We start from the raw sequence: 20,706 nt of genomic DNA, 5'->3' as shown, positions 1-20,706 counted from the left end.
AGGTACACCGGGGTAGGCGTATTTAGAAGCACCAGTTGAGTACGTTAGTCAATGTATATAAGTATGTATATATTTTATCTATTTTAAAGTATCTTATGGCTAAGAAACCATATCAATGCTTTTACAGTATTATTTCTTAATCCTCCTTTTACTGTACGCACTTTACTTTACTATAACTATTGCAATTGTGGCAATTCATTTCTCTTGCATGAGAAAGAAGACTGCTCAATAAATAACATCTTTTATTGAAAACGCCCGTCTCTCTTTTCTCTGCACTCTGGTGAAACTAAGTATGCACACTTGACTGAGTGAAATAGCTGTCTATTGTTTTCACACAACTCTAGAGATACACTCTTATTCTGAGGGAGCAAAGTTGTCATGTTATATGGTTGTCAGAAGCTAATCCCTTCTTGTCTATCCAGGGAGGTTAAACTCCTCCTCGTTTATTCGAGAAAGTTTCTAGTGACCTCTGAGCTAGCTGGCAAAACTTAAGTCTAATATAGTCAGTAGAGAACTAGTCGACCTCAGTCTTACGTCTACACTGCTGAATATCTTATTCCAATGCGCAGAGCCTATTGGGATTATAGGAACTACACTACAATGTATCTTGTTGCAGAGCGGTGACCTATTTGAGTCCGTTTATATTATAGAGCTGAGGTAGAAATTGCAGACACAGTCAGTGTCTATTTCCTACTCATCTGCTGAGTGATTTCCATAGTCCTCACTGTTCCTCCAGAACGAACACTATCCTACTGCATAGTCTCAGATCATAGAGAAACAAACTCCCTCTGCCTTGTTGACCTTCCATGGTGTATCACTTTAGTTGCGCACCTTCCCATGTCAACAATCTTCCTACATGCAGACGTTTACATGGCACCACCGTGACTTCAAGCGACTCTAGACCACAACGGCTGCTTCCTAAAACAAGCATTCTAAGAAAAGGCATTGCCAAATTAAAAAACAGAAGTGCAGGGGACTAAATGTTTTATAGTAGCCCACCATCGGTGTTTCCGAATTCTGGGATTGCAGAGAACCAATGCTGCCGAGCCTTGATTCCACCTCATACATCTTTCTCTCACCCCTCTCCACTTCCTGACTCTTTATCCCACTCTTGCAGGTTCGTTTTTCATCATTGCTGTCCCCTTCTTTTCACAGTTTTCCTGTCTTTCCCTTCCTTCATCTTTCTACCTCTCTTTCGCTTCCTCTGGGCAATGTTTGATGACGATTAATAAGTCCCGGTCTCCAACAGAGAGTGCTGCAGCACAGCAACTGCAATCACAGGCACAGATTAAAGACTAGGGTTATATTTACTAGGAAATGGTGCAACGCGGTGCTGCGAGCAATTTTGTAGCGTTGCAACATTAAAAAAACAAAGATATGTGCTGTATTTACAAGAATACAGTGCACCCTGTGTCACCGCTAAAGTAGCTGCTTAGCGCCAGTGCAAACACCCTTGCCCCATTTTGCAAGGGTGCCTGTATTGCAGGGATGATTGTTTATGTGCAGGAAGGGGTCCCATATGGTGATTTGCTACTTCTATGTGTGCTGCAGCACACATTGAAGTAGCAAATCACCATTAATTAGTGATGGTTTTGTGCAGACGCTATGCCGGTAAACTTTGTTCCCGACGCGTTTTGAAGCATAATTAGCCGTGTGGACTTGAGCCGCCAGAGAGAGAAGAATTTAACTTTTCCTTTGCTGTGAATTTTGCTACCGAGTGGGCACTAGAAGTGGACGCCAACCCCCAGAGTGCACTTTGGCCCTTCTGTCCTGAGGAAGCCCATAGATACGTGTGGCTGAAACGCGACTGCGTCGACATTCTGTGGAGGAGTCCGTTTCAAATGTGAATTTGTGCTAGATTGTAGCATAAGGGCCGGTTGAAATAATTAATTTGGGGTAATTGGTTTCCCCTGGCGCTGTTACATAGGACTACCTGGGAGTGTAGCATTGAAATTCAGGAATGCACACATAGATATATAAGTGTTTTTGTGTATTTTTTTGGTCTTTATTTTTGTAGGGCTGTGTTGTGAAATTCGTGTGTAAATATGTATATGTAATGTATATGTTGTATAGTGTATTATATGGAAAGATTGAGTGCAAGTGAAGGTACTCTCGTTGTATATAATCATTTGTTGATTTTTTTGTGTGCTCCACCTAGTTGTTTGATATATATATTTATGTGACTGTAATTTGTGTATTCATTCCTTATAAAATTCATTTTTGGATATATCAGGGTTTTTAATTTAACCTGGATTACAAATAAATACTGAATCGATCCCTCTGTGCTTCTTTGTATTTGTATACATCTTTTTGATGTCATGTGCTCATGTACATGAGGGTAATTTGGGCACAACCCCCATTTTTTCCTAGTGTTTTGTGCAGGAAGGCATACCTTCCTGCACAACACAATCATTGATGGCGTTTTGCTCCTTCAATGTTTCCTGCAGACATAGAAAGAGCAAGCACCAAGGAAAAATAAAAGTACTTCTCATCGTTGCGCTACTCTAACACCTGATTTTCACTAGCGTTCGTTTTTGGCACTGCCTCATATTTACAGATTCTGCTGTATCTGGGGCAGTATCAAAATGCAATGGGTATTGCATGGAAACGCCACAGCAACACCCATTGCACACCCCTTTCACGCAAAGTGATGCAAGGCGGCGTTAAGCCACTCAAAGTGGCCTAGCACTGCTTTGTAAATATGGAGCAGAGCATAGCGCCACTGGAGACGTGGTAAGAGTGACACTCTGGTGGTGCTGTGACCTTGTAAATATGCGCGTAGGGTACAGTCAGATATTGTCTTTCATGTCCAGCCCCTGAAAAAGCAAGGAGGTACAGCTACAGGAGATGTTGCCACAGGCCAATGCTACTTACACTCCCCTGCTGTCTCTCATCTTCCTGTAGGCAGGAGGATGCTACAGAGTGAAAACCAACAGAGACTTCCAATGTTATGGATCATAATAAAGTGAAAAAAACAGTACACTGTGGTGAGATGTAGAAAAACATCTATTGTAATCATAATATCTTGCCCCCAGTTTGAGGCATTTTTAGATGTCCACACACCAAAATTAAGACTTAAGCAGGCCTTCATTCCCCATCATCACATTGTTTGCAGTTGCATGTATCTAGTGCCTGGTGATCTGGTAAGAGATACCAGCACCTGAGGACAGTGCTCACAAGGGTTAGGCACACAGCATGTGATCTGCTGGGGGCAAACAATAAGCAGTGGCTGCTCCGAGCGTCGCCCCACAAGAAAACTAAAATGAAATGAACAAGTTTATTATCATTTTATTTTTCACTATTGTCGCGTGCCCTGAAGGTGCGGGCGGGGCGTGCCTGTGCCTGCCGCAGAGCAGGGGTGGAGTGAAGAGCACACAAGTGTGCAAGACAGTTTGGCTGGCCGTTTTGAGCCAGCCAAACAACCATGCGCACTTTACGTGTTCCTCACCAGTCTGCGTTACACAGCCTGGTGAGGAACATACCCAGGCTCCCATTCCCCGTCTGAGAGTCCCGAACCACGGCGCTCAGATCAATCACAAATCTGCATTGCAGCGTTGTGAGTGGCTTAAGGGAGGTAGCCAGAGTGCTTCCTGTTCCTACTTGTGTCATGCCCTGGACGTGAAAGAAAAGGACGCAAGAGACCGGCCGCCCAGAAGGTAAGTGTTTTTTTTCTTTATTTTTTTCCCCTTTTCTTTTTTTTATTAATCCCCCATCCCTCCACCCCGTCTCACCACTACTCCCCAGTAGCAGCTGCTACTGACAGTTTTGAATGCCGTGGCTCTGCCGCTATCCTATAAAGCACGTGTATACTCTATGGTGCAAACATGACAACCTCTCATGGTCAAGGCACTATTTAAAAATGTCTGAGTAGGATTGAAAAATGTCACCATAAAAGTACTGTGTGACTAAACAAAAACAAATGAAGATGTTCCGCGTTACATAAATCAATTGGAAAAGGTCAGAGATGGCTGCTCGTCTGCACTGCTGCCCATACAAAGTGGTATGATCAGGTTAGATAGACCTTTATCTATAAGCACTGCAGAATGTCTATTTAAGTGTTACAGCACAACACGGGAGTCTGTGTAGTCCAATAACGACAGGCGTCATTTGTCAGTACCACCTCTACAGCCACTATTACACAATCAGTCTTTTTTGGACTTTTGTAAGTCTCCAAAGAGAGTTTTATTACTATATTTGAAACGTTGTTCCATTTAATTAAGCTAATATTGTTAATCATTGGAAAAGCCAAGAAGAGGCTTTTGTTTCAAATTCAGGCTGTCTTCACCCTACTAGTATCAGACCAATAAGAATGCGGTGTGCATTCCAGGGTGTCTCTTGTGTAATATGATGAGTTGAACAAGACCCACTATTTAATTTAAATTATTGAAGGGTAATTGGTACTTTAGTTCAAACCAACCGAATCTGGAGTTAAGAGACAAAAGAGAAGCAGACACAAAACAATGTTTGCCTTCATCTATCTGATGCTGCATTAAATGTTACCTAGATAAGATTTAATTTGAAAGAAGTTATAAAACAGAAGCACTGGTTCCAAATTGTTGTTGCAGGACAAGTAAACTACAGTGTTACACAACAGTAATCTTACAAGCAATTTTGAATAGTTAAAATAAGCCTGCATATCTGCTTCCAACAAATGTATTTGCAGGTCCTGTCAGCCAAGATCTGTAGACTGAAGAGCTCTGTTTTTACCAGCCTGCACTTTGGAATTGGGGGGCGCGACCTGTCTCACAGGTATAGGCAATAAGGTAACATGGGCAGGCTCCTTAAAAGAGGGTTTGTTTATATCCTCTGGCAGCTCCAAAACAGGGGCTGCGACTGTTTCTAGCAGATAAGATAGATAAGTGGGTTTATGCACTTGCTGCACTGATTTTTCTGTAACTGAGGTTCTTCATAAGTTTGAAGCCTAGAGGTCGAATCTGAGAACATTTTGGACTTACTTCTCTTAACAGCAAACCCAAAATGACCATTTTCTATTGGTGAGTAGATTATGTCTGCACGCCTTTCTGCCTTGCAAATATGAACTCTCGCCAATACTTAATTTGAGCCTGTGGTTTCTGGTGCTCTGCACTGGCACTTGATTGTCAACACTGGCGTCTGTGCCAATCTGCCACAAGGTGGCAGTGTCTGGCTGATTTAGAGATGACCAAAACAACAGGTAATTATTGATTCAATATACACCAAAAATTACTATTGCCTGCCTTCTAAGCGATTCTTATAGCTATGGAGGCCTGAAATAGTCAGAATTGTCACTCTTGTAGGAGCGTGATGGATAGTAGTTGCGATGTTACTTTCATCGGCAGCATGGCAGGGGCAATGTGTGATGCAAGCTGCAGTGGCCTCCTATCTCCTTCTTGCATAGGAACTGTCATCTGGATATTAATCTGCAATTGTACCTGAATATGCATTACCTCTTCCCATCCCTTTACAGCATCACGGTCCTTAACACATGCCTAATATGCTAAGTCGTAGGACTGGGCATCAGCAATCTACTGCAAAAGTGTAATTCACACTTTGGAGTACATTTCCAACTTTTTAAGGATTGCCATACACATACTATTATATAATGGAGTATGCTGGGAATCCTTGACAATATTTCTAGAGATGTTGATTAATTATACAAAACCAAGATATAAAAAATCATGTTGGAATTCTATTATTGGTTATTGATTGACAATCCAAGATTTCTCTGTGACTATGACTATAAAATTCATATACTCACCTCTTTTTGAGCACCGCACCATCTGCACTATTTCGGATTTTGTCACTGCAACTCTAACCATGATGCTAGACTCCTTTTGGCCCTTTTCACTTGTCTGCCATGTTACATCTGATTTACACTGGTCAGGCAGCTCATCATTTCTCAAGTATTGCTAAAATGAGATTGAAGTGACTACAACTACCATGAGGCCTTGTCACTCCAACTATAACCAAGATGCCACACTCTATTTGCCCCTTCTCACTTGTCTGCCATGCTTTTACTGATCTACACTAGTCAGGCAAAGTGCAATGTACAGCAAATGCTCCTCTAGATATACATCTGAATTATTTGCTTGATGGTGCCTGGACCCATCTACTCAAACTAATGATGGCATGAGTGACACCATAAGAACAGTGTACCCCTAACATATGTCAGCCGTGAAGGAAACTCAGATGATTAACAGTGCTAGGTGACCCCTTGACTCTGCACCTCTCACATGATGAATAATGCTAAATATACAACCACGCTGGGTGTTTGCCTATATTAGACACAACTAGGCATTGGAATGGGCAAATACACATTATAACTATATTGTGTTTGTAGCAGAGCTTTCGAGATATCATGTCTATCCCTAAAACCAAAATGCCACGTATCTGCACAAATGGAATAAGCTGATGAATTCTACTACATCTAGTGCATATCAAAAAATGCCTAGTAACCAACTTCTACTTCACGCAAATTGATGACAATACTAATCTCTTTTTTGTTCCATTCTAGGTCCCCATTTGCCTTAACACAAACAACATGGATGTAGATACCTCATTTCCACCATTAACAATGTTCTCTATTTCTCAACAGGTCGATCCACCACTGCACCTACACAGGAGTTGGAAACCGCACAGAGGCCCGATTCACAGAACTAACTTACGACAAAGTCCTAAACTTACTACTCATGGTATTCACAGAATGCACTTACAACGGTCCTAAGTTTACGTCTGCAATCGGGCTGGAATTTCCGCACCTGGAGTGTAAGCTCTGGGCCCGGAGTGTAAGCTCCACACCCGGAGTGGAAGCTCCACTCCCGGAGAGGAATTTCCACCATCGGGCCGGAATCTCAGCTTCCGGGCTGGAATACCCACAATCCGGTGTTAATTGACTATATCTGATGCATTGTGGGTATTCCGGCCTGGAAGCGGAGATTCCGGTCCGATGGTGGAAATTCCACTCCGCGTGTGGAAATTCCGGCCCGAGTGCAGACGTAAACTTAGGACAATTGTAAGTGCATTCTGTGAATACCATGAGTAGTAAGTTTAGGATTTTGTCGTAAGTTAGTACTGTGAATCGTGCCCAGAGTTCCTATCCGCCCCAGTATGAAGCCCTCAGTGATGAAAATGCTCCTGAAGAGGTGGACGTGAATGACGGTCTTGGCCAATCTGGTCAGCCTGGGCCAACAGCAGAGCTTACTGTGCCCACTTTAACACCTCCCACCAATGCTGCAAAATTACAGCCAACCACTATTCCTACAACCTGTACACCTAGCACAGTCAGTACCATCCTGTGCACCCCAGTCCTGGATTCTATGATGGCTATCACCACCACAGTGACAGAGGAACCAGGACCCGGTGGGAGGATGCACTCAGTGTCAAGGGGACGTATGAATAGCATCATACACCTGTTAATACCTGCTAATGTGTCAACTTTGAAATGTCCAAATGAAGATGACACAGAGAGATTAGTTAAGAACACATACATGACACACACCACATTGTGAACTTCTAGAGAACACAGTCCAAGACAACATTTACAGCTGAACAAACCTACACTTAAAATACAAACCCCTTTCCCCAGATATTTCCTGACCCATATATTGCTAGTATATAGCATTAATATCCACATCATAGCATCACTACAAGAGTTGCAAGACTAGTCAAAGTTATCACATCATACCATTCTTACACTCAGGAGAACTAGTTCTGGATGAGATCCTGATGCAAGTCAGCTCCTTCCTCTTCACCACTATCATCAACTTCATTTGGCATTTCAGGTTCCCCACCCAGTGGGTCTTCATGGCCTGCATCCTCTGCGATGTAAGGTATGTTCCTTCGCAGGGCAATGTTGGAGTGATCCTACACACCTTCTTGGGTGAGTAGAGGAGGTCTCCACCAGTCAGGTACAGACATCTGAATCTGCCTGACTTTCAGTAGCCCAAAAGCCTGCTCCACAGGCTGCAGTGTTCTTCAATGGTTTTTGTTAAAGCAGATTTCCCCTGGCATTGTGGGATTCCTCTGTGGTTCTAATAACCATGAGGGTTTGGGATATGATGAGTCTCCTAGATGGAAGATAGACAGATGTGCAAAAATGACATTTCCCACACAAAGTTAGGACAGATCACACTTACATACAAGCCAGCCCCTCTCCGGTAGTAGTTGAGACATCAGCTGGGGTATGGTGCTGTACCACAGTATGAAGCAATCATGTGCATATTCTGGGTAGCAGGCACAGATGTTAGAGATGTACCAATCCAGTAAGTAGACAACTTGCATGTTGATGGAATAGAAGTGCTTCCTGTTCCGGTAGACTTGCTCCCTGGTATGTGGTGGTACTAAGCCAATATGGGTGCCATCAATAGATCCAATTACATGCGGGATGTAACCAAATCCATTGAAATCCATTTTCACAGTACCCAAATCCTCACGTCTGGGGAACTGGATGTAGCTGCCAATGTGTCTCAAAAGTGCTGCTAGCACCTCTGTGAGGACTCGACTGAACATAGGTTGTGACCTTCCACCAGAAATGGCAATAGTGAATTGAAGTGAGCCTTTGTCCAAAAATGTTAAAACTGTCATGAGTTTCAGTAGAGGTGGTATTGATGTAGGATTAATTAGGTGAGGTAGGAGGTCAGGCTCCTACTGATGATATAGATGTTTGCCTTTTTAAACAGAACTTCACGATGATGTGTCATTCTTCTATGGTGTGTGGGTCTGGAAATGGGCGCTGCACTGGAGGCGGGTGTCTTCTCCCTCTCCCAGGGTACCTATGTAAGGAGTAACACAAAAAGGATTTTGGTCACAGTGTGCAGAGTAACATATGTGACGAGTAAGGCAGAAGTCATGTGTCTGAACATAAATGCTTCATGTAAAAGTAAACATTTTACATTATCACTGTAACATCTTTAAAATCCACCTGCCATCCCCACCGTAGCCTTCACAGCTCTGTAACAGAACTGTGTACATAATCAATTCATAGATTTTAAATTGCCACTATAGTGAGGGTAGCATACCATGTATTACCACCAACCGATGTGTACAGTGAGCTCCACACATTTTGCCTGTATACAGTTTACCCAACCATTAACATGGCGTATGCCTGACCTCGCTAATAGGACGTGTCTAACGTACACTGCTGGTAAAAGTTGACCACGTGGTGGGTGGTCACAAGCAGGCTGGTCACAGCCGTAGGCTAACGTTGGGGATAGTGACAGTCACGGCCCAATGGGTATGTGCACTGACACTGATGCCTACGTATATTGCCTACATGTATGCGGCAGTTGGAAAAAAACTCACTTGCCTCCTGACACTGCTGCTATCAACAGCACCTCTACTTTAGCTGCTGTTTGCCACATCTGGGAGCAATCATGGCACGTACTACAGGGGATAGGGCCCATTCCTTCACTCTAGAGGAGCTGGTCACCCTTGTAGAGGTAGTCCTTCCCCAGCTCTATGGCATACCAGAAGAACAGGTAAGTTTCTCAACTTCATATTTAACTCATTTTCAGTGCTTTCCTTATATTCCCATAGGCTACAATATGCCTCTGAGCGTCAGAGTGTAAGCATTGTGTTGCTTACATACATTGTGTGGCCCCTACATAGAGCACACATGTAATGAGTATGGTGTCCTGGCTTTGTGGAGAGAAGGCCACCATTGTAATGTGTGATGCGGGTGTTTTCTACTTGTGTTACATGCATATATCTATGCAGGACTGCAGGTCATAGTAGCTACAATGAGTTTTCAAATCACATCATGGTATATGTGCATTGTAAGGTATAGGCTTCACGCCATGAGCCATGTCCATATACTGTTAGAAGCATGTGAGGATGATGCCAGCCAAGTGTACTGTCTCATTGATCACTCAGCCCACATCAGATGTTGAAAAACAGTTGTCTGGCAGGTAGCTATACCACAAAGACCCCTTCAGAGTGCCATATAACCACATGTTCACATATGGAATGGCCAGAAGTTTGAATTTTCAGTATTGAATTGTTGGAAATTTGCTTTTTATGTGGAAAAAGTAGCCTTAGCCTGCAGAGACCAATGCCTGACACTGATATGTGGGCAGTCTGGGCCATGGCACAGCTGGGCCAGAATTACTGTGGCAGGACAACTGATGCACAGAGTAATGTCCTTGTAGACTTGCTGATCCCGGGATGTTCCCAGAAAGAGTTATCTGTACCACTAGTAGCCCTGATAGCTGTTATATGGATCATATGAGGTATGGGGATTGAGGTGACCCCCTGACCTGATCCTTCTTTCGATTGACCCTCAGTCTTAATGTATGTCTGTCACTAATGACTGTCCCCTTACACAGGTCTGTTGACACTTTACTAATAGTGTTGCTTCCATTCCACTGTATAGGACTATTGCACATCTGAGACATGAACAGTGTAGATAGTGGAATACTTTTGAAGAGATTTAGAAGTGTGAATCATCTACCTGGCAACAATATTCACTATCACACAACACATACAATGGCATGTTGATTGTCAACTCTGTTACAGTGCCTCATATGGCAAGATGGGGTGTCCTCTGATGGCTGTGCAAACTACCCAAACGTATGATGAATTACTAGGATACTCAAATAAGTAATCCAAATGCCCACACAACCCCCAGCAGTGTTACACACACCAGCCATTACCTTGTGACCTTAGTCTTAGGATATTGTGTATACTATGGTATTTGCCTTTATGGGCCATATGTATAAATGCGATGGGCCTGGCAAGAAATGTGTCAGGACAGTCATGCTCAGGTAGTTTACCCTTCAGAAGTGAACAGTGGTGTGTTGTCTGTCATGGTACCTCACATAATATTCCCTGTAAAATGGGGCCTAGCCTACACGATATTAGTGGGCTGGCTCTGTCAGTGTAGGTCATGACCAGGATTGAGGTTAGTCATCAGATGACCACAAAAGTGTGTATCCATGTTTTAGTTGTGCATAGCATGTGACATGGACACATGTAATATGTTAACTCTTGATGAAGGCTTGTATTATATGTCACCGTAATGTGTATCAACCCTACAGTTCTGCTCAAACTTTCAGTTACAATCTGTTTCTACATCTATCGCATCCATACAGGTCAATGCAATTTTCATCAGAAGAAATCCCTTTGGAGAGCCATCAGCCAGAAGGAGTCTACAACCGACAAAGTGCCCTCTGCAGAAAGAGGTATGAGGACCTGTGGCGCTGGACCCAAAAGATTGTGGCGGTCCAGCTGTGGAAGTCCTGTGGAACGTGGAAGGGACTGGAGCCAGACCCTGACTCCCCTGATTTGCCTGCATACTGGCGGTGGCCTACCCGGACCTGGTTGGTCAATTGAGGGCCCAACACCAGTGACATGGGGGTGAGTTCTGGCCAGAACCATACATGTCATATTGCCAACTTTGAGTGTTACAGACAGGCATTTCACCAATCCTAAAGGTGGTGGCCCATGTGTCACACACACGATGAGTCATTGTTAGTATAAGTGGGGTAGTAGGTGATTCTGCTGTGCTGTGCCTATTGTCTTTCTGACCTGGAAGACAGCAGAGTCCTGTTGACATCCAATTCTCTCCTTTTGAGCAGACACCTGTCTGAACGAAGTGAATACTCATCTCATGTTCTCAGTAAATATGGGTGACAATTGTACAAAAAAGGCAACTGTCTTGCTTTTGTGAGGAGTGATGGACCCTCACTAGTGTCTCTCGTGTGATTGTGACCCTATTGCATGTGAAATGACATAGAAATCATAGTACATGCTCATAGTACATGCAGTGACTGTACAACAGTTGCCATTGATATGTACTGGTGTAGTGTAGTTCCTATATTCCCAATAGGCTCTGCGCATTGGAATAATATATTCAGCAGAGTAGACGTAGGACTGAGGTCGACTAGGTCCCTACTGACTATATTAGACTTAAGTTTTTGCCAGCTAGCTCAGAGGTCACTAGAAACTTTCTCGAATAAACGAGGAGGAGTTTAACCTCCCTGGATAGACAAGAAAGGATTAGCTTCTGACAACCATATAACATGACAACTTTGCTCCCTCAGAATAAGAGTGAACTCGTTGTGCTTTCTAGGGGGCCGGGAAAGTAGCCTTGCTTAATGTGACAGCATGTTCTACGACTGAATATGGGTATGATTATTATGCCGTTGTATGGATATTATTGATTATAACCGGACAAGGGCATAAAATAGGAATATCGATTTAGGCTCCTAGATAAAAACACAATACCCACTCCACGATCTAATGTCCATCATTACTAAAACTAAGCAATAGTAAACATATAAAAGTGTATGTGTATTTCAACCCACCCCAAAATACATTTTTAGCATTTGAAATGGTGCATAGATATACACGAAAATTGATTATAGGTACTGTACGCTATTCAAGCAGTGTAATCATTCAGTAAAAAAGATGCATATATATATCAGCATGAATGATTTGCGAAATTTACACATGAAATGGCTCTTAATACAGAAAAAAGGTCGAGACCATTCCATCACATATAAATACAGTTGCTGTAAATGTGCTAGAGGCTGAGGTAATATATTGTCTCTAGAGTTCCTATAAATAGAAGCTCTGTTCTCTAAGAATAGTTCTACTTCAAGCAGAGTACATGTGCCAGAGAAAAAGGTAAATATTTTAGAATCGGGAAAAAAATAATTTCGCTTTCAGGGGAGAGAGAAAAAATATAGTTCCAAATATGTTCAGTAGCTTTTGTTTATCAAAGCCGAAGGCCGAATTCAGAGTTCAGGGAATGCTGTGTACCAGTTTGCTTAAAAAGTTATTCTTTTTGCTCGGGGGAAAATATCATTTCAGACAGACTCGCAAAAAAGTTGTCTACGGCTTCAGGTGAAAGTTCGATTAAGTTCGAAAATGCCGCAACTGTACAGTAGTGAGAATGATTGCTATCATCGATGTCAGGATCAGCAATGCTCTCAGAAGGTCGTACCTGGGTGATGTTGCTCTTATCTCGTACTTCACTACTCTTTAATCGCAGTGGTGAAGTCTCAATGAATGCCGTCAGCAGAATGGGTAGCCGCTGGGGACGACATGATGCATGAGCCGTTACAGGACTTAGCAAAGTATCTGTATCCAATGGTACAGCTGATGGTAGTGTAAGACAGATGTCCAACACGCATTCTTCTCCGCATAGCATACATCGAAGCACAGGTAAGATGCAATTCTGCCAGATGGGTCTGAATGAAAGAAACCAGGTCATATTCAGATCTCTTAGCCGGGCTAATCCAAGGACTTTAGTTATGCGGTCCCGATAGCGTATAGCTAGGATCGTTTCTTCCATTGTTGCTGGAGTCTTGTCTGCGACTTGGCTTGCCATATCGAAGCAGAAGTATCAAAAATAAAATGTCTGCTACGAGTCCCAACAGAAGCGGTAGGCCGCCAAAGACAAAATGGACAAAATTAGGAAAAATGCCCAGAACTGTTTGGAAGGGTGTTAACAGTCCCGAAAAAATTGTCTTAAATATATGTGGGATACCACTGGTATCAGACATATTTAGGATTTGGCTAAGCATTTCTGCGAAATGCAGGGGGCAATTTGTTGATAAAAGTGTATGTATCTCTGCCGTTGTCCTTGCAACTTGAAGATCATACGTTTCTTTTGATGACGTCAAGGGCACAGTTGTCTGTAAAAGAACAGACTTCATTCTGCTTAAAGTATCAATTCGAATAGAAGAGATGTTCAAAAAGGGCCAAATCTTCGCCTCCGTGTCTGGAGTGCTGTTTGGATACAATACTCACATACAGCAAGTGACCATGGAACTAACGCTCACGAGATAAGCTTTTCCTGGCACCATGCCACAACATCTGTGGTCCACTATTAGAATATAGCTCCCGTTAGAAAGCCGTCTAAAGAATGGCTCTATTCGAGTTGCAGGTGTGCCATGCTGGTGACATGAAAGGTTATTTGAAGTCCTCTCACAGGCCCCATGCAAGTTAATACCTTGACAAAGAATTATACCACTCAGTGATGGGAAACAACCTTTACAACGCAACTTTTACAACAAACTACCATTACAACGAATTTTTTACAACGCAAAAACTTTTACAACGCATACCATTACAACGCAGGATTTTACAACGCAAGTACTTTTACAACGCATACCATTACAACGTAAGTATTGGTAAGTATATAATTATTTTTAAAATATTATATGTTTGGGTTTTTGGATAAAGGGGTATTTTTAGGGTTCAGGGTCAGTTTTCAGTTTTTGGGTAAAGGGGTATTTTTAGGGTTCAGGGTCAGTTTTCAGTTTTTGGGTAAAGGGGTATTTTTAGGGTTCAGGGTCAGTTTTCAGTTTTTGGGTAAAGGGGTATTTTTAGGGTTCAGGGACAGTTTTGGGTTTTTGGGTAAAGGGGTATTTTTAGGGTTCAGGGACAGTTTTGGGTTTTTGGGTAAAGGGGTATTTTTAGGGTTCAGGGACAGTTTGGGGTTTTTGGGGTACAGGGTTAATTTGTAAAAATAAAATAAAATTATATTTAAATTATATTTAAATTAAATTAATTAAATAAAATTAAATACAATTTATTTTAATTTTAATAATTTAAAATAATGTATATCAAAAAAAATATTATATACTTACCAATATTTACGTTGTAATGGTATGCGTTGTAAAGGTACTTGCGTTGTAAAATCTTGCGTTGTAATGGTATGCGTTGTAAAAGTTTTTGCGTTGTAAAAAATTTGTTGTAATGGTAGGCGTTGTAAAAGTATGCGTTGTAACGTCATACATCCCTCAGTGATTGTTTACAATTGTTACCACTAAGAAATACATTCTGTTTCTTTTCACTATAACATGTGTGTGTGTAAGGTAATTTCCATGATGACTTAATGTACCCTTTACCCAACCTTTCATACTGGCCTGCTGGTATATACTCTTTACAGAATTTAAATTGGAAAGTTGTTATCGGAATTGTTATTATTCCATGTATTATCCATTCAATGACAGGTCTTTCTGACATTGTCAATGGTAATCTCTCAAGTTTTTCAATGCTCAGAATTGTATACTCTGCTCCTTTCTGTGCCAAACTGATTTGTGTATCAGTAAGGTTAAAGATAGAGAATAATGACGTTGTGTTGATTAAACGCCAGGGCACGTAGCCTGAACGCAGATTTTGCAACGTCCAGCCAAGCTGTACAATAGAACGCAATTGGGACTGACCGTGTTGTAACATTAGTAAGTCCTGCTCTATTATATCAATAGCATATGATACAATACTGTCCAGTGAATATATTCTGGAAGACAGAGTCATTAACCCATTGTCCACAACAGAAAGTGATTTTTCCAAATTGATACGGTCAATTTTCCGTATTTTTTCTGCTGTTTCAATTTGCATTATTTTCCAAGCTTCGTTGTACGCTGCGTATACACCGGCCGCTATGAAATGTTTTTCACGCTGTTTGCGTGGTCCCATTATGAAATCACGCAAGTCAGCACCGTCTTTAAGTAAAGTCAAGTGTTGCTTAATTTCTGCCAGTGTGGATCTGTGTAGCCATTCGAGGCAGAGTTTTCCTACACTGTATGCTGTAACTATCCCTGGATGTTGTCTCTGGGAGTATCTAGGGTCTGGCCTGGTCAATTTGAACCCCTGTAATTTGTTCAGGAATCTATCTTGACAGCTGTTTGTGTCTGTGGGCCAGATCAACCATTTTTTCCAATCAGGATGTGTTCTGTTTTGGTTAAAAATATGGGATACATCTATCTCAACATCTGTAGTGCTATTGCTGTCAGGTGTTGGCTTTGGAATAGACGGTTTGTTTAAGTCTTTAATTTTGGCTAGGCCAAGACAGGATGTCTGTTGAATGCTGTCATTCAAGAATATAATTTGTTCTGGGATCATGCAGTCTCTAAATAATGATTCTAAACCTTGTACCTGCCAATCTTTTGTACCCCAGATGGTTTTTGTTTCAATGTTGTTTTTCCAAAAATCAAAACCAAATGTAGTTAATTTTTCAAAAAATGTTTCCGAATAGATTAATTTAGTGTTTGTCAGCATTGTTTTCATTCCTGTCTTATTTAACATTTTAAAATAAAACGTTTCTGCTTCACTTGTGTTAAATCCTGAAAAATATGGGAATTTCTCATAAAATGTTTTCGAACTGCCTTTTGGTGGATTTGCACAATGTTCCCATTGATTATAATTAAAATAAAATCTAGGTTGAGCAAATTTATGCAAATAATGATGTGCAAAGTGGTTGTAGCAGTACATTTCTTCATAATTCGATGAACCTTGTAAATAATCATGTTGTTTAAATTCCCAATCATCAGAGAATGTGCTCGGTTTTACAAAGTCACTTAATGAAACCTTAAACTGGTGAGGATACTTCAAGAGCTCGACCGGGCCATAGATTTCGTAATCTGTTTTGTCCCAAGCTACCCCACCGGGTATTGGATTGGCTGTGACATTCACGGATGATAGTTCTCTTTTCTCGATCTGAGATGACTTGTGTGGCTTTAGGACCAAGTTGATGTTCTGACTTGCTGTGTCCATTATACTATATTTTCCTTCAATAAAATTTCCCAAACAGAGAACCATGATGAGCCAAAGCAGTAGGAAAAGTACACCTAACACAATCCAAAATTCAATCCATGGAGAAATCAGATAGGTTTCTTTGAGTTGATGAAAGAGTTCTGTTACTTTGTCTTTAAACGTTTTTGTTGTTGGTTGTTCTTCAGGCTCGCTTGGATCCTCAGGAAAGTCATCGAAATTGATGAAGTAGCCAGATGCAGTTCTGTCAATTGTTGGAATCGCTTCAGGATTTTTATTTGCTTTTGCATTTTTTGTTTCATTAGCATAGTCTGAGGCTACATAGTTGTAGACTGGTGTTTCTTGACGAACTGTTGAAATTTGGGTTTCAAGAGGCACAAGTTCCATGGCATTGTTGCATAGTCCTTTTTTATTCACTGCAGGTTTATCAAATGTGATTAGTCTCTCAGTTTGAACCTCTTGTATTGTAGCAAGTTTTGGTGCTCTGCTACATCTTGGGAGTCCACTGGGCCTACTACTTATTATTGGCCACATGATTGTGGTTTTACCAGGTCGATGGATACAACTCGGTTCTCCTTTTTACCAGCAAGGGGCGGTAGTACTACTGATCTTGTTCCGCTGACAGCTAAGACAGGTACTGCTTTTCTGTAAGAAGGCCCAAATTCCTTCTTCACCGCTATTTTCTCTCTGACTAGATCCCCAATCTTTGGAATCCAGACAGGCCTTGCTGGGACAGGTGGTTTATCTTCAGTGGCTGTTGGCTGCTGTTTTAGCTTGATGTTGCTCAGGTCTTTTCTTGTTTCATTTAAGTCCTGTAAAATAGCCAAACGATCTTTGATATCAAAGCATTTTTCTTCTACCACTGAAGTCTGACTTTTTAAGTCCTGAATATGCATTCTAGTACCGAACAATAGTTCGTACGGGCTGAAACCTTTTAGAGAATTTCTTGTCAGATTATTAAGACTACGTTGGACACTTGTTAAATGTTGGACCCACCCATCACCCGAACCTAATACCCTCGCCGTTATAGATTGCTTTATGTCTCGGTTTTTTCTTTCCACAATCCCATTTCCCTCAGGATGGAAGGGACAAGAGTACCGCAATGCAATGCCCATGCTGGTCATGGCCTCCTTATAAGCTCGAGAGCTAAAAGCAGGACCCTGGTCAGAATGTAGCATGCCAATTGCGTATATGCCGATATAGACTCGCAAATCTTTTATAACAGTTCTGGCGTCAGCCGAGCGCTGGTGTCTACATTTTTAGTGAATCTAGTCTTATATAATATACATTGGGACGCATTTTTCCTGTTTGATTTGGCGTATAGATCGCCTTATGCTGTCTACTAGGTGTTCTGGCACTACCTCGGCCGGTTCGCCACTGCGATCTCTGTTGCAGTTTTGACAGTTTATTGCAAATTTGTGATTATGCAAGCTCATTCCCGGCCACCAGTATTCTGATTGTAATTCTGTCAGAGATTCTTTGATCATCTGATGCCTTAGACCTAATCCCATATGTGCTTCTTGTATTAAGAAGATTCTCCTGTTCGTGTTTGGAATTACTCTATCCCCCACTCCAGGGATTCGAGCAAAAGGAACGGAGTTTGCATCGATTATGTATGTATAATTGAGTGGATAGTTCACGGGTAATGCTGCACAGTCGCCTTTTGAAGACGTTTTTACCGCCAGCATGGTTTCCCCGTCTATGTATTTTTCTGAACGCTTTTTTGTGGCTACGGAAGCCGGTTTAGTTGCTTCCGCTGTGGCTGTGTCAGCCAATGAATTCCCAGCAGCGTGAACGCCATCACGCTGATGACTCAGTGTATGTATCACGTGAGTCTTTTGTAGTTCTTTCTGCAAAAGAACTACCTGTTCCCAAAGCTTTTTATGCTTTATTGTGGCACCTGTGTCATCTTTGTAATCGTTTTGAATCCAGTTCTGCAAGTCATTATTGTAAGATTTGACGCAGTAATGCGAATCACACACTATTAGTGTGGGGAATTCACGATCGGCATTTTCAAGCGCCATCTTTACAGATCTTATTTCAGTTCGCTGAGTTGAACAGTTTCTGAGTGATTCAGTTTTAGTAATTAACGGTCTGAATTTACCCACGCGCCAGCGACCTTTAACAATCGCGCACGCTGCGTTGTAGGATTTTTTCTCTACATCGTAGTGTTGTGCAAATCTGTCCATGTAGATTACACATTTGTATTTTTCGAGAGGCAGAATGTCGATTGGCAGAGGATATTCTTCTTCATATTCTAGATTTTCTAGTTTTTTCATTTCCAGGTCAAAGTAGTATTTCACTTTTTCTGTAGCAAGAGAATTTTCCCATTGTATCCATTTTGGATCTAATGCCACATTAGTCAAATTGCGTGGGCCTGTTAATGCCTCAAAGGCTGATTCTGCTGTTAAAACAGTTATCTGTCTGCCTTGGGCTTGGTCTCTTTCTTTTGATACAGCTGTTTGATCCGCATTTACAATATTTTCTGTAAGACTGAATGATTTTTCAGCTTGTGTGTACAAATGTGATTTGTAAGCTATTGGTATCTTTTCTCCCTCATTAGAGGTCAGGTACGTGAATCCGCATCTTCCTGGGATGACTCGGATTACAAGGTTGCGTGTGTTATCGCGAGTTTGCAATTTTGTTTTAGCTAACATGTCTGCTTGCAATGATCTCAAAATTTCTGTGTGTTTTTGAGTCCAATTGATTGGTTTGAAATCAGGTTTTATTAGTTCATAGAGAGGTTTAACCCTCTCTGCATAATTTAGAATGTATGTTCTTCAGAAATTTAGGAAACCTAGTATTGATTGTAAGTTCTTCAGCGTTTTTGGTGCTTGGAGTACAGTACACTTCTCTAAGACATTGTCTGCTAGGCTTTTGCCTTCACTTGATAATTCATATCCTAAAAACAGGACAGTTAGATGGGCAATTCGTGACTTTTTAAAGTTGAATTTGTAACCCTCTGCTGCGAACCCAAGTATTATGGTGTTCACTCTTTTCAAGTGAGTCTCCAAATCATCAACTGTGAGATAGATGTCATCGACATAAGATAATGCCTCATCAACATACATTTGTAGTAACTCTGTTACTTTTGCTGAGAATAATCCTGGGCTATTCTTGAATCCCTGTGGGAGTCGACAGAAATTTTTTTGTGACCCCAATATTGAGAAAGCGGTCAAGTACCTGCTTTCAGGTGCTATGTTTTGACAAAAGAATCCATTAGAGATGTCTAATGTTGTTTTGTATTTTTTCCGCACGATGTTATTCATTAGTGCTGCACTGTGTGAATTTTGTACTGCAAATGTCTTGCAACATGAGTTAAGGTGTCTGTAGTCCAAAACTAGACAATATGAATCGTCTGGCTTGGAGACAGGAAAAAAAGGATTGTTCATTTGTGAGGTGCATGTTTCAATCACCCCCTGGTATTCAAGTTGATCTAAGATCTCCCTGACTTTCTTCTTAGCTTCTTGCTTAATTGGGTACTGTCTTTGTGCAGTTGGTTGACTTTTTAACTGGATTTTGTGAGGAGAGTCCTCATCCCATCCTACATGATTTTTATATAATGCAGGAGCTTGGGCTACTGCCCATTTTCTTGCATATGTATATTTTTTATGAAGTGGAAAATGATTTGAGAAGGCAGGCATAATCATTGCTTCGCCATGAGGGCACTCCCTGACAAACTCCGGTGGCCAGTCTTTCTCAGCTAAAAGGATGTCATAGCCTTTAGAAAGGTTATCCCAAAATAGACCCCTTACTTTCCTAGTCTTATCTCCCTCTATACGTAATGTTATCTCGTATATTTTATGAGGTTTGCTAACTCTGGTATCTGCAGTTTCCACCTGAATGTATTCATTCGTGTCCACTGTCTCCAGAAGATTCATCAGGATCCTGCGAGCTATGGTCACTTCTGCTGCGCTGTCTAGCATTGTCTGGGCCCACTCTCCGTTTTTCAGTTGTGTCCTCAGTATCCTCGGCATGTTTAACTATTTTAATGCTGGCTACCTTCTTTCTTGGAAATTGTAATTTTTTACTTTGATGAGCAGGTTCCTTGTCTTTGGACTTGATGTGCTCTTCCCTGTGTTCTGACCGTCCTCTTCTTTCCGATTTACGCGAGGAAGTCTGAAAAGATTGAGAGGGACGTGTATCAATGTCTTGATATCAATCAGGTTTCTTTAGATTATCCCTATTTCTAAGGTTGTATCTTTTCTCAGAGGGCTCCCTCTGGGG

Source organism: Lissotriton helveticus, chromosome 9 (assembly GCF_964261635.1).
Source record: "Lissotriton helveticus chromosome 9, aLisHel1.1, whole genome shotgun sequence".
NCBI lineage: Eukaryota > Metazoa > Chordata > Amphibia > Caudata > Salamandridae > Lissotriton > Lissotriton helveticus.
The sequence above is the reverse complement of the archived record's forward strand: the minus strand, read 5'-3'. Positions refer to the sequence as shown.